This window comes from Benincasa hispida, chromosome 11 (assembly GCF_027475165.1).
Source record: "Benincasa hispida cultivar pf3 chromosome 11, pf3_genome.v1.1, whole genome shotgun sequence".
NCBI classification, from domain to species: Eukaryota; Viridiplantae; Streptophyta; class Magnoliopsida; order Cucurbitales; family Cucurbitaceae; genus Benincasa; species Benincasa hispida.
This window is the reverse complement of record NC_143488.1, coordinates 86590926-86605611: the sequence shown is the minus strand read 5'-3', so window position 1 is coordinate 86605611 and position 14686 is coordinate 86590926. Positions and strand designations below refer to the sequence as shown.

The window sequence follows — 14686 nt, the reverse complement described above, 5'->3', positions numbered from 1 at the left end:
TCATCCTAAATGAAAATTATATATATTCAATAACACATATAAATATTATAATGATTTCATGCAAACGTAACATTAGTAATCTTACTATTCGATTGGCGACTTGTTGGACATCCCCATTGTCATACTCTCCTTTTTTGTTTATCCGAGATTTTTTTCACATATTAGCTTGTCCAAAATCACATTCGCTGGACGAAGGTAATTTTTTCTGCATAATAAACATATTGTTAGATATAAAAATATTTGTAAAATAGTTAAACTTAAGAATATTCGTATCATTTCCTCGACAAGATTCGCATAACCTCTTCTGGACATCCGATGATTATACTTGTTCTTCTTTCTTCGTGCTTGTTGTTGATTTCTCACTTTCTATATAAATGTAATAGTTCAAAATAAAAATGACAAGAAAGTGACAAATATTGATGTTCTTAATGAAAAGTTTAATACCTCAAACTCCAGATATAGTCTCGATTTGACAAACTCTTGCCAATGATGTGTTTCAATTATGTGGGAGTACATCGAAGGTGAGTGCACCAAAAGTTGGGGTTCATCCTTAAAAGAGATAATATATTGTGTCGTTAACTAAGACTTGAACTGACGAAATGCAACACCCGCAGTTTTGAGAATAACCTTCTTACTTCTACCATCAATTATGAAAGCACCCTAAACATTTAAAAAACTTGATTATTATTTTTCAAGTATAATATTGATATAATGCATCAACAAAGAAAAATATACATACCTCAACAATATTAAACAGTTTTTCCTTTAATTCGGTTGGTACACACTTCCAAGTTATATATGTAATCGGGATATGATGATGCACAGTAGATCCAATGAAAGATTTTAACTTATATCCATTTTCTCCAATAGGCACTCTATCATCATTATATTCAACCAACCTTTTCTCCTCTACACTCCTAATTTTTATTTCCTCATGTATAATAGTTGGTCCTCACATTCACCTTTTCTTTTTGTTTGGTATTTCATCTTTCTTCGGTTCCATATTTTCATTGACATTATCCAAACCAAGCTACAAGTCCTCATCACTTGCCATCTCCAGGTGTAAGAATTATCCTGAAAAATGGAAAAGAGTTTAGTTAGGTGTACGATACAACAAAATTATAAAAATTAATTAGTAATTGAAAACCGACCCATACATTTACTCTTTAGGAATCCATGTGCCTTCACAATCAACTCTTACATATGTTGAAGTGTTCTCATCCAAATCAATTCTAGATTCAATATCTAACATGGCTTTAGGAATTCCTTGACAATGTAGAGCAATGTCTCCAAGTTCATCGTCATTGTATTGATGCTCAAAATCTCTTTGCGGTGGATTAAGAACAATAGACCATCGACGATCACTTAGATCCTCAACATAAAATACTTGTCTTGCATGGGATGCCAGTATGAAAGAATCATTCTTGTGGCCTATTCTATTTAAGTCAACTAACACGATACCAAGCTCATCAATTTTTATGCCACCACTATTCTCGACCCAATCACATTTAAAAATTGCAACCTTAAAAGTATTATAATTTAGTTCCCAATCACCTCACAAAAGGACATATCTCCAATTATAGGATTTTTATCTTTTGCAATTAAACTAACCCCACTATTTTGTACACTTTTATTTTGTCATATGACTTTGTGTGATAGTGACATCCATTAATAACATAGCTATTGTATGTAGTCACAATTGGATGGGGACTACGGGCAATCCACCTCAAGTTATCTGATACCTCCACATCTCCCATTTCAAGTTCATTTCCAACCTGGGAACCAAAAGGTTACATAATTAAAATATAAGTGACAAAAGTTTATGTTAAATTGTATATTTAATGTTTTACCTTTTCTCTAACTAAGATATGAATTTCGATTATGTTCATCATGAATTCGTTTCTGGTTTTTTGATCTACTTGAGAGCTGTAATTCCAATGTCATCATATGTTTCCTTATGAAGAAAAAGAAAAATGTTCAAATATAATTATTTTCAAATTCATGTATTTAATGAAATAAATGGATCCAAGTCATAATGACTTATTCTATATATGGTTGCACATCAATTGTATTCTCCAAGACATATCGATGAGCTTGATATAAAAGATCTCGTTTAGGTATGTAAGGAACTCCACCTGACAATGGTCTACCAATTTCTGAATTGCCTGAGTTGTCTCTTAACTTTTGACACCCATGTCCAATAGGATCTACTCCACATAAAAAATCCGAACAAAATTCAACGGATTCTTCTAATATATAACTTTCACCAATACAACCTTCTGGATGATGCCTATTCCTCACAGAGTTTTTAATCACTTTCATGAACCTTTCAAAGGGATACATCCATCGCAAATATATAGGCCCACAAAGTTTGACTTCTCTAACAATGTGTACTGTGAGATGCACCATTATTGTGAAGAATGAGGGAGGAAAATACTTCTCTAATAAACATAATGTAATCACAATGTCTTCCTGCAGCTTCTTTAATTATATAATATCTAGGACTTTGTTACATATAGAATTGAAAAAAATACACAGACGAGTTATCGCCTATTGAACATGTTTTTGTAGCACAAATCTGATGGCAATGGGGAGCAATTGTTGTAAGAGCACATAACAATCATGAGATTTTAGACCATTGAGTTTTAAATCTTCCACTGACATAAGATTTCTAACATTGGAGGAGTAACCCTCAGGAACCTTCATTTTTTATATCGTCTTTAAAACACAATGTTTTTCTTCTCTAGTAAGAGTATAACAAGCAGGGGGAAGGAAAATTTTTTATCCCCATTAATAGGTGTAAGCTTTGGTCGAATTTTTAAATCAGCTAAATCAGGTCTAGCATTCAATCCGTCTTTTGTTTTTCCTAGAATATCAAGAAGAGTACCTATGATATTCATGCAAACATTTTTCTCTATATGCATCACATCTAAGCAATGTCTAACATGGAAATATTTCCTATAAGGGAGTTGGAAAAAAGTAGACATCCTATTCCAACAACATTTGGTACTTCCTTTTGTGATTTTTCTTTTTTTCTTTTTTCTTTTTTTTTTCCTCTTTGAAAATGAAGATCTTTAGTTTTTTCAAATACAACATCCCCAGACAAAGGTTCTTGAATACTTCCAAGTTCTCTCTGACCATCAAATGATTTCTTTTGACGTCGAAATGGATTATTTTGTGCTAGAAATTTTTGATGCTCAAGGTATGCCATTTTTTCTCATGTTTCAGTATTAATGAAGTTGTGTTATCTCCACAAATTGGACATGCCTTATAACCTTTGACACTACATTCATTAAGGTTTCCATATGCTAAAAAATCATTGATCATCCACAATAGAACTATTCTTAAGTTGAGTAGTTCCTCTTGATAAACATCATAACATTGCACACCACTTTCCCACAGAAGTTTTAAATCATCAATCAATGGCTCTAAGTATATCCCAATGCCATCCCTGGTTGTTTTGGACCTAAAATCAATATTGATCGCATCATAAACTTTCTTTTCATACACAACTATGGAGGAAGATTATAAATGACCATAACAACTGGCCAACAATTATACTTAGAGCTCATATCACTATGTGGATTTATTCCATCTGCTGACAATGCTAAACGAAGATTCCTAGGTTTAAAATTAAAGTTCGACCACATGGTGTCATATAACTTCCAAGTTGAGGAGTCTGCAGGGTGACGTAATTTATCATCCATTTGTCTCTCATTAGCATGCCAAGTCAGATTTTTAGCACATTCAACACTTCTAAACATCCATTGGAAACGTGGTATAGGAGAAAAATACCACATTATTTTGGTAGGGATTATCTTCTTCTTATTTGTGTTTTTACCATATTTCCACCATGACTCACTGCATTTAGGACACACAATTGCATTGGCATATTCCTTTCGATACAAGCAACAATCATTAGGGCATGCATGAATCTTTTCATATTCCATTCCTACTGCACCTAATGTTTTCTTTGCTTCATACATTGATGTAGGGAGGTCATTAGTAGAAGGTAAAATATCCTTTAATGCTTTTTAGTAGTTCTGAGAAACTAATGTCACTCCATCCATGTCTAACTTTTAAGTTATACAACTTCACTAATGTAGACAACTTGGTGAACTTTTTGTATCCTTCATACAATGGCTTATCGGCATTATTAAGCAACTTTACGAATCCATTGGGATCTTTTGAATATTGCTCATGAGCAATTTCAACCATTTCTTTTATATTTCCAACACATTCTCTTCATACCTACACTCAGAGGATTTTCCATGCAAGGATGAACTAGGAAGTTCCTCACCATGCCAAAATCAAATCTTATAACTTTCATCAATCCCATTAAAATATAAATGATCTCTAATATATTGCCATTATGACTTTGACAATTTCTACATTTCAAACAAGGACAACGTATAGTAGTATTATTTATATTGGAAAATCCAAATTTGATGAAGTTTTCCACACCCAACTCAAACTCTTTAGATAATCTACTATTTGTCATCCATGATTTATCCATACTTATAATAAGCTAATCTTGGAACTACAAAAAAATATTACAATAATTCAAATTAGATAACTAATACAACTTATAAAATTCGTATGGAATTGATATTTATAGAGAACTTAAGAATCTTTATTCGCGAAAGGTGATTGAAGACATAAAAACCAAGCAGATCAGCAAAATTAACATCTAAAACATAAATAACCACCAAAATTTGGCCCAAATAATCAAACATTATATTCCAACAGAATCACAAAAACCCATAAAACCAAGCAGATCAACAAAATATCACAAACTAATAACAAACTGCATCATCCAACTAAAAAAAACTGTATCCATAAGTGCATCCTCAAACTAAAAAAAAGAAACATCATAAGTGCATCCCCAAACTGTAATCTAATCTAATCACAAACTGCATCCTCAAACTAAAAAAAAAAAAAAAAACATACACATAACAAATATATACACATTCCAGTTAAAAAAAATATACACATAACAAAAATGTTTGCATGAAATACTTACTCACAGCGAACGATCCCAACGGCACCATGGACCGATGACCCACCGAACGACACCATTGACAGCGGACGACCACGGACGGCAACACTGATAGACTAAAGAAATGAGGGTGGAGGCGACTAGGAGAAATGCGAGCAGACCTTAGTGGCAACAAACCTCAGCGGCAGTGGACGACCCACCAGACGACACCGCCGGGAGTGGACAACCCACCGGACGACACCATCGGCAGTGGAAGACCACGGACGACAACACTAACGGACTAAAGAAATGCAGGTGGAGCCGACTAAGAGAAATGCAGATGGCCGAGGGTTTGGGGAAGGAGAGAAATGGAAAAAATGAAGTTATAAATCTTGGGCTTTTCATTAAAGTAAGGAAAAAAATATCATTAGGTAATTTTTTTTATATTTTACTTGACACTAAAAAAATGTCAAGTAAAGGTTCACGTGAAAATATTAATAGACAAACAGAAACTAGAAGACCGCTTAACAAGTCTAAATGATCATTTACAAAATACTATACGATCGCTTAAATTATCTACACGATCGCGGAGCTCTGCTACACGATTGTTGAGTAACAAAATGTTATACGATTGCCTACCCAATGCTAAATGACTGCCTACCAAATGTTACATGATCGCTGAGCTCGGTTATACAATCGCTTAGTTCTGCTACATGGACGCTAAGTAACAAAATGCTATAGGATCGCCTACCCAATGCTATACGATCGCCTACCAAATGCTACACGATAACTGAGCTTGGCTAAACGATCGTTTAGCTCTCCTACACGAACGCTGAGTAACAAAATGCTCGATCGCCTACCCAATGCTATACGATCGCCTACCAAATGCCATACGATCGCTAAGTTTGGCTACACGATCGCTTAGATCTACTACATGATCGCTGAGTAACAAAATGTTATACGATCGCCTACCAAATGTTATATGATCGCCTACCAAATGCTACACAATCGCTGAGCTCGGCTACACGATCGCTTAGCTCTGCTGTACGATCGTTAAGTAACAAAATGCTATACAATCGCGTACACAATGTTATACGATCGCCTACTAAATGCTACACGATCACTGAGCTCGGCTAAACGATCACTTAGCTCTGTTACACGATCACTAAGCAACACTAGATGATCGGCCATGAAGACCCCACGATCCCTTACTCGGAACTACCAAATGCTATACGATCGCCTACCAAATTGGTGGCCTATCAAATATCTAAAATATTTTATCAATCTTCGCTTTTTTAACCCTTTTACTTCACACGAAAAAAATGTCAAGTAAGAACTTCTTATATTTGACACGTGGAACGTGTCAAGTAAGACCTTATATTACTTGACACGAAAATCATGTTAAGTAAAGGTTCGCGTGAAAATATCTAAAATATTCCGTCAATCTCCACTTTTTTAACCCTTTTACTTGACAGGAAAAAAATGTCAAGTAAGAGCTTCTTATTTGACACGTGAAACGTGTTAAGTAAGACCTTATATTACTTGACACGAAAATCGTATCAAGTAAAGGTTCGCGTGAAAATATCCGAAATATTTCGTCGATCTCCGTTTTTTTAACCCTTTTACTTGACATCTTTTTTTGTCCAAAATCATATTACTTGACGTTTTTTCCACATAAATGCCAAGTAATTAAAAACTACAGATGTCAAGTAATGTAGATTTTATAGTAGTGTTATGTCCTGGGTTAGACTAGAACTTGCTGACAATTCTAACTGCAAAGCATATGTCAGGATGTGTACACAACATAACATACATTAGACTCCCAACTGCTAATGCATATGGAATTTTTTTCATTTTCTCAACTTCTTGAGGTGTCTTAGGACACTGTACCTTTGACAAATGAATTCCATGTCTAAAAGGTAACATACCCTTTTTGGAATTTCGCATATTATACCTTGACAACATCTTGTAAATAAAAGATGTTTGAGATAATGCTAGCGTTCTGTTCTTGCGATTCCGAACAATTTGGATTTCAAAAACGTATTGTGCATCTCCTAAATGTTTCATTTGGAATTGCAATGCTAGCCATCTTTTTACGTCAGTAAGAAAACTTGTCTAATTTCCAATTAGCAAGATATCATCAACATAAAATATCAGGAAAGCTACATTTTTGTTTACTATCTTCTTGTAAACAAAAGGTTCATCAATGTTTTGCTCAAAGCCATAAGATTTAATCGCAATGTCAAAGCTTATTTTCCAAGATCTAAATGCTTGTTTTAACCCATAAATGGATTTTTATGCTTGCAAACTTTTTACTTTTGACCCTGTTCAATAAACCCTTCTAGTTGAGACATATAAATACTTTCATCAAGATGGTCATTCAGAAAGGCTGTCTTGACATCCATTTGGTATATTTCATAGTCATAAAATACAGCAATAGATAAAAGTATTCTTATAGATTTTATCATGGCAACAAGAGAGAAGGTTTCTTCATAGTCTACCCCCTCTCTTTAGGTAAAACCTTTTGCCATGAGTCTGGCTTTATAGGTTTGTACCTTACTAGTTTGATCACTTTTTCTCTTGTAAATTCATTTGTAACCTATAGGTTTCACCTCGTCTAGTTGATCTCCAAGTTCCCAGACAGAATTGAAGTACATCGACTCCATTTCTAGGTCTATTGCTTCAGTCCATCGATCTTTATCTACATCCTCCATTTCTGTTTAAAGGTTAATGGATCCTTTAAGTCATCATCAAGTATGATGACACGAGTTTCTGATAAACCCATGTAGCAATCAGGTTGTTATACAACCCTCCCACTATGTCGAGGCATTCTCAACTCTTGAGAAGGATGTGATGGAGCATTAACTGTTGTTGATGGACTAGCTTGATCAATAACTCTTGTTGAATTTATAGTTTCTCTGGACATTTCATTGAATACTAGTTTACTGCAAGATTGATGATTCCTAATATGATCCTTTTCTAAGAATGTAGCATTTATCAATACAAATACTTTAACTTCTTAAGGTTCATAAAAAAAGTCCACCTTTTGTTTCTTTATGGTATCTTACAAATAGGCATAATTTTAAACGTCATTCCAATTTCTTGGGTTTTTGCATCAATACGTGTGTCGGTCATCTCCAGATTCTGAAGCGACATAAACTACCTTTACATCCTCTCCATAGCTCATATGGTGTTTCTGAAACACTTTTTAAGGAACCATGTTCAAAATATATACTACAGTTTGTACTGCATATCCCCAAAATGATTGAGGTAACTGAGTTTAATTCATCATCAAACGAACAATGTCTAACAAGTAACTCATCATCAAACGAACCATGTCTAACAAGGTTTGATTTCTCCTTCCTGCAACACCATTTTGTTGTGGTGTTCCAATTGTTGTGAGTTAGGATTGAATTCCATGATCGGATTGCATTCCATGATCTACTAGATAGTTCTAAAATTGTAAATACATATACTCACCACCTCGATCTGGTCAAAGTGTTTTAATTCTTTTACGTAATAAGTTTTCAACTTCAGTCTTAAATTCTTTGAACTTTTCAAGAGTTTCAGACTTGTGATTCATTGGGTAAATATAGCTATACCTAGAATAATCATCAACAAAATTGACGAAATATTCATACCCTCCTCAAGCTTTAACATTCATCGGACCACAAAAGTCTGAACGTATAAGTTCTAAGGGTACTTTGGCTCTAAGACCTTTTCTTGAAAAAGATCTTTTGGTTATTTTACCCTGAAGACATGATTCATGGAGGCCATAAACTGACCTCTAACTGATTTAGATGACCGTTTTTTTACCAGTCTCTCAATCTTGTTGAGATTTATGTGACCAAACCTTAAGTGCCAAAGATAGGCATTGGGAGAAATCTTTCATTTTTTATTTTGTGTTTCTTCCATTTCAAACATCTCTTATTTAAAATGGATTTTGCTTCAGTTGGTTTTAACACATGATAACTGGTAGAAATACAAGTTATTAAAGCTCAAATTATTAAAACAATTGAAGAAAGTGATGGTAAAATAGGCAATATTACGATTGAATGCGACAAACTAAAAGAAAATTTCGATCGCTAACACTCATCGCATAAAAACAGTTAAAATTGCGTTATTATGTGCAGGTACAATGTGATGACGTGCTTTAGTTTGTGATCCAAGGGCACAATGCGATGGCACTTTTGAGTTTGTAATCCAAGGGTACCTCAAAGATGATCGCGTAAAAATCGTACATAAAGGCGACAACATAATAAAACATGATGGGACGTAAAGCTGATAATGGTCAATTCAGAAATACAGTTGCCGATCGTTGAAAGACAATACCATTGCAAATACATTGAACTTCCAGTGACTATCAGGCAGCACAACAGGGTATGGAAATTAATGCTGCCCATCCACACAATCATTAGTAAGAAAAATTTTCTTGCCTAGAAGTCTATAAGTACCCAATGCTACCAAAGCAAAAGAGAGAGCACACGAGGAGGCAAGGCAAAGCCGAGGGAAGGGAATTCTTGAGAGGAAATTAATTTTCGGGGAGGTCGAGAGACTGCCGAAAACAGCACGAAGGAGAGACACCCAACCTTTATGAGAGCAAGATTCTACAATTCAGGAAAGAGTTGAAGTGATAAGAGTAGTGTAAAAAGCCACAGGAAGCAAGACATTGCTTATCTGGCTTGATACTTCTTACACCATTTATTGTTTTATACTCAACACTTTGTTTGCAAAAATGGAAACTTCATTTCAATTTATGATTAGTCTCTCCATACCATGCATGAGTAACTAAATTTGTGAATGGTTTGAGAAGTACTAGCTGGCATGACTTAAGCTATGCACTTTATGCGATCATCTCATTTTATGTATGCTTCATTAATCATTCGGAGTACTTAAGAGAGTAGTCTGAAGACAGAATCTAGGCTTGAGAGAGTCAGATTAGATCTCATAAGCAAGAGTAGAGACTTAGAAATAAGTTCTATCTGCTACATTCCATACACATTGCATGCATCCTAGAGATAGAAAATGTGGCATTATGCGTTGAGAAATGTAGTGCTTAATATTTGTGTATAGCATGATCGCATGACTTATACAAAATCTTAAGAAATGCTAGCTAAATCTCTTCTCAACCCCTTTATCACATACTTGTTACAACACCACCCTTTCATCGCTCCGCATTTAACTTCATCACATTAGAAAATCTAAGTTAAATCCCCGTTTACTTCTTTATCACCATCGCAATAGGATTAGAGAGTCTGTTGCATATCTATTTAGTAATCCCTACGTTCGACCCTGCACTTACCAGGACCCTAAGAAGACTTATACTTGAGCTTTGTTAGGAAAACTTGAATGATCATCGTATCCACACATTCTTACATCGCATGATAAATAAATGCATCAATACATATAAGTTATTTTTAAGTCTAGTAGGATAAATATTAACACCTTGTGAACCAATGAACACTTCATTAATATCAAAGGTTACTTTGTACATATTTCTAGTAAACAAGATACAGAGATTAAGTTCTTTTTCATTCTAGGTACATAATATACATTTTCAAGTAAAATGTAAACATCTTCGAAATATAACTTAATTTTCACACTGCTTCTGTAGAAATGACTTTACCTGTTCCCACCTTGAAAGTCATTTCATTTTCTAACAGCTATGTCCAAGAACTAGTTTCCTAAAGAAAAGTACAAATATGGTTAGCGAGGCCTGAATCTAATATCCAGGTTAAGTGAGAACTTTCCACTAAACATGTTTCTACCACAAGTAAATCGGATTTACCTTGGTTTGCCTTTTCAGCTCTCTTCAGCAAGATACTGTGAGCAATTGCATTTCCAATGCCCGTCTTCATTGCAATGGAAACATATTTCTTTTGTTGCTTTATTCTTGCTTTTCTTTGCAGGGGCTTTGTTCTTCTTTTTTCCTTTCTTCTTCATTTGGATACTCTTATCCTTTGAAGAAGAAGCAAACTTCTTTTCCTCTAAGGGTTTTGTTCCAGAGGAAGATCCCTTAAGAGATTTTTCTGTGAAACAACATTTGCTTCACTTTCCTTATCTTTCATTAAGGATTGGTAAGTTTGTAGTTCATTTAGAAGACTAGTCAAATTATAATCAATCCTATTCATTACCGGATTAGTACGAAATATTAGAAAGCTCTTTGAAAGAGATTTCACTATCATACTAACTTGACTCATTTCATCTATGACAGTGCCATGAGCTTCCGTAATATTGAAATGGACCATCATGTCCAAGACATGTTTTCTAATAAAGGTCCCCTTTTTCATGCGGAAGTTATAAAGATACTTAATAGCATCATGTCGATCGAATTGTTGCCCGAACATCTCTTGCAACAATGTCATGATCTCACGTGCATTGACCATAGTTTCATGCTTTTTAGTAAGCACATTAGATATTCTTTCTAGGATATAGGCTCTGGCTTTATCGTTAGCTCGAACCCATCTATCATAGGCTTCCCAAACATTTCGGTTAGCGTTTGAATTGGGAAGAGGAGGACATTCCTCTGTTAAAACGAACCTCAAATCGTCAACCACTAGTATTGTATTTATGTTTGATTTCCAATTTGAAAACCCTTCACCGTTGAATTTATCGGAAGCTAATAGTTGTATAATCGAGTTCGAAATTACTAAAAAATAAACAACATTTTATTAGACTTATGCATTTCAATCCAATTTTAGCAAAAAATAATAATAATCAAGTACCCATATTTCCTTATTTATTTGCAATGATACATTAATGAGTCATAATAGATACTACTGAGGGGTAGTCGAATATTCCTTAATTAAGCAAGGTAATCTTGACTAAATACTATCTCCAGAATAACTCTTATTCCTATAGTCATTTAGTTACCATTTTCGATCAAGAATTTATTAACACTTAGTAATTCTTGTAAGTGTAACCTTCCATTTTCAGATTTCATAGAACGGTATGAATATACCCCCGAATTGGAAGACAATGTTCAAGACGAAACTATGAAACCCTATTCTTTTCTGAAGCTTGGGTTGTTCCAAATCCTATATTAAAACTCTCCAAGGTGATCGTCGTGATTAACGACTAGCTAGTGCTTCCTAAAAACGACAGTAGGCGAAATACATGAATCTCACGATTCAAATTAATGGAAGAGACCGTAGGATATGTTGACACATTTCCTTCATCCACTTACTATGAACTACTTCTCCTATTTACCATGTTATTGACCCATGTAAATACTTTCCGAATGGAGCCATCGAGGTAAAATTGACACAAAGCCGAGCATGGATCTCACGGTGTGAACTCTTAGGGATGTGACAGCTAAAAACGATATATCATATATATTGTTAATCTCCCATTGATGTATTCTAACATTTTGGGTATATGTTTACTAACATTTTTTGTATATGTTTACTTAGGTATATTTCAGCTAATAAAAAACCCTAAGTCTATGTTATTTATCCAAGTATAATGTTTATATTTGGATTTAACCTACAATGTCTAGGTGATAAAATCATTTTTTTACTTCACATCGCTCAACTTAAATACCTCCATCCTTAGACAGGATTATATATTGGTTGAGTTTGTAACCGTATTTTATAAGATAACAGCCTATTTTAATTATTAAAACAAGTTGTTAAACTAAATGAGCATGCAACTTATCTTTGTTATGGATTTTAATGTCTAATCCAATTTCAAAATAACTTATAAAATAATAGACATGCTATGCATCCATAACATTCATCAAATGCAATCTAATTTTAATATAACTCTTATATTAAACTTTAGAAACCCTAAACATGCATACTATATATTATAACTCTTTATAATATAATTTAATACATGAAACATACTTCCTATGGTGGGATTTTAAATCTACATGGCATACATTATTCACATACATGTTTAATTAAATATAACATACATCACATGCATAAAATATTTAAGCAACACCGATATTAGGGTTGGCAAAATTCCCCGCAGGGACCCCTTCCCCGATCGGGGTGGGGAATCCACGGTTTGACTAAGATGAGGTCAAACCGGAGAAATTTTTCGAAGCCCTATTCAGGGACGAGGTGGGGACGGAGACGATATCCCCACCCCGACCCCGATTTGATATATTTATATTTTTAATATTGTATAAATATATATTTATAATATATAAAATAACTTATTTATATGTATGTTTATAATGTATAGACTTATAGTGTTGTGGAGCCCAATATTAAATATCTAAATTCTAAATCTAAGCCCAAAAATCAAGCCCAAATTTAAATCAAATTTTAAATGAAATTTAAATTAAAAAAATAGGGAATCCCCACGAGGAATTAGTAGAGGAATCCTTGTGGGTAAACGGCGGGGCCCCGTGGGGACCCCGTTTCCCCGACGGAGAATCCCCGCCTTCAAATGGTGGGGATGGGGGAGAATTTCCCCCACGGGGCCAGGGATGGGGGATGCCCCTCCCCCCCACCCTGCCCCGGCCCCATTGCCAACCCTAACCGATATGGTTCAACTTTGGCATTCTAAGCAAGAAAATTTAATTAATTATTACAAATAATAATTAAAAACAGCTCATATTTGAATATGGACCAATCAACCCGACCTAAACCATCTGAACTGGCTCTCTAAGGCTCCAATTAAGACTGTACTGGACCAGAGCAGGTTGAACTGGACAAGAAAAGAACCAAATTGGTCGAACCGGCTTGACCCGTGCGAATCGACTCACGAATGCGCACGTCTTTCTGGGTTAGGATGAGCAGCGTTGCAATGCTCCACCCCAACGTTACAACGCCATGGGTTTCATCAAGAGCAGTGTTACAATGTTGCCTGGCAGAAGTTTCAAATCCAATTTTTTGTTGATGACCTTGCTTGCTACAATCTTCGATTACAGCCTAATTTGAACTCTATTGACTCCAATAAAATTACACTTCAGAGCATACATATAAACTCATCAAACAATAGCCAATTATAAATTTAACAACATAATCAAAGAGAAAACTTATGCCAAAGTTGAATTTCAACCATATCAATCAACCAAGCATATATTTATAGAAATTCACCCACCAAACTCAAATTAATGTTAATTAAGTACTTAAATCATGCTCTGATACCAATTGAAAGAGTAAATAAGCATGCAGCGGAAGAAATCAGAATCAATAAGCACTCTAATTACACTTGATTTGAGTTTAAAAAACATGTATGAAAATTATTTTCATAGAAGAGGGTTTCAGAACTTGTACATGTGAAGAATTCCATGAAATCCAAGCTGACCTTGAAATTAATAGTAGACCATCAAGAGTTTCTTCTCTACTATCCTCTAAATTAGATTGTGTGATGGAAACATTGAAGTGAGGTCAATTAGGTTAAAAAGGAAGAAGGTTTAGGAGAGAGTTTGTCAATCTCAGAATTTTCAGCAGCATGGTCCTCTTCAAAGCTGAGATTCAACTTATTTAACAAGATTAGCCATGCAAGCACATACTTAACTGCTAATTGACACTTGAATTAGCACTAAGTAAGTGGGAAAGGTGTCTAAATTGGGTGAAACCACCCCAATTGAAGAAAAAATGTTGGAAAATTCCACTCGAAGTGAAATTTCCAATTTAGTTTCCTATTTTTCTATCTAATTTAATTTTCTCTAAAATTAAAAAAAAAAAATCAAATCCGAATTTGATTTTCAAAAATTGAAAAAATGATTTTTAAATAATTAATTAAACA

At 34.4% G+C, this 14686-nt stretch overlaps 1 pseudogene; it reads right to left on the bottom strand.

Annotated features, from left to right (window-relative positions):
* Window positions 1-2040: 2040 nt before the first annotated feature.
* On the bottom strand, window positions 2041-7692 carry LOC150032992 (uncharacterized; annotated as a pseudogene).
* Window positions 7693-14686: the final 6994 nt, after the last annotated feature.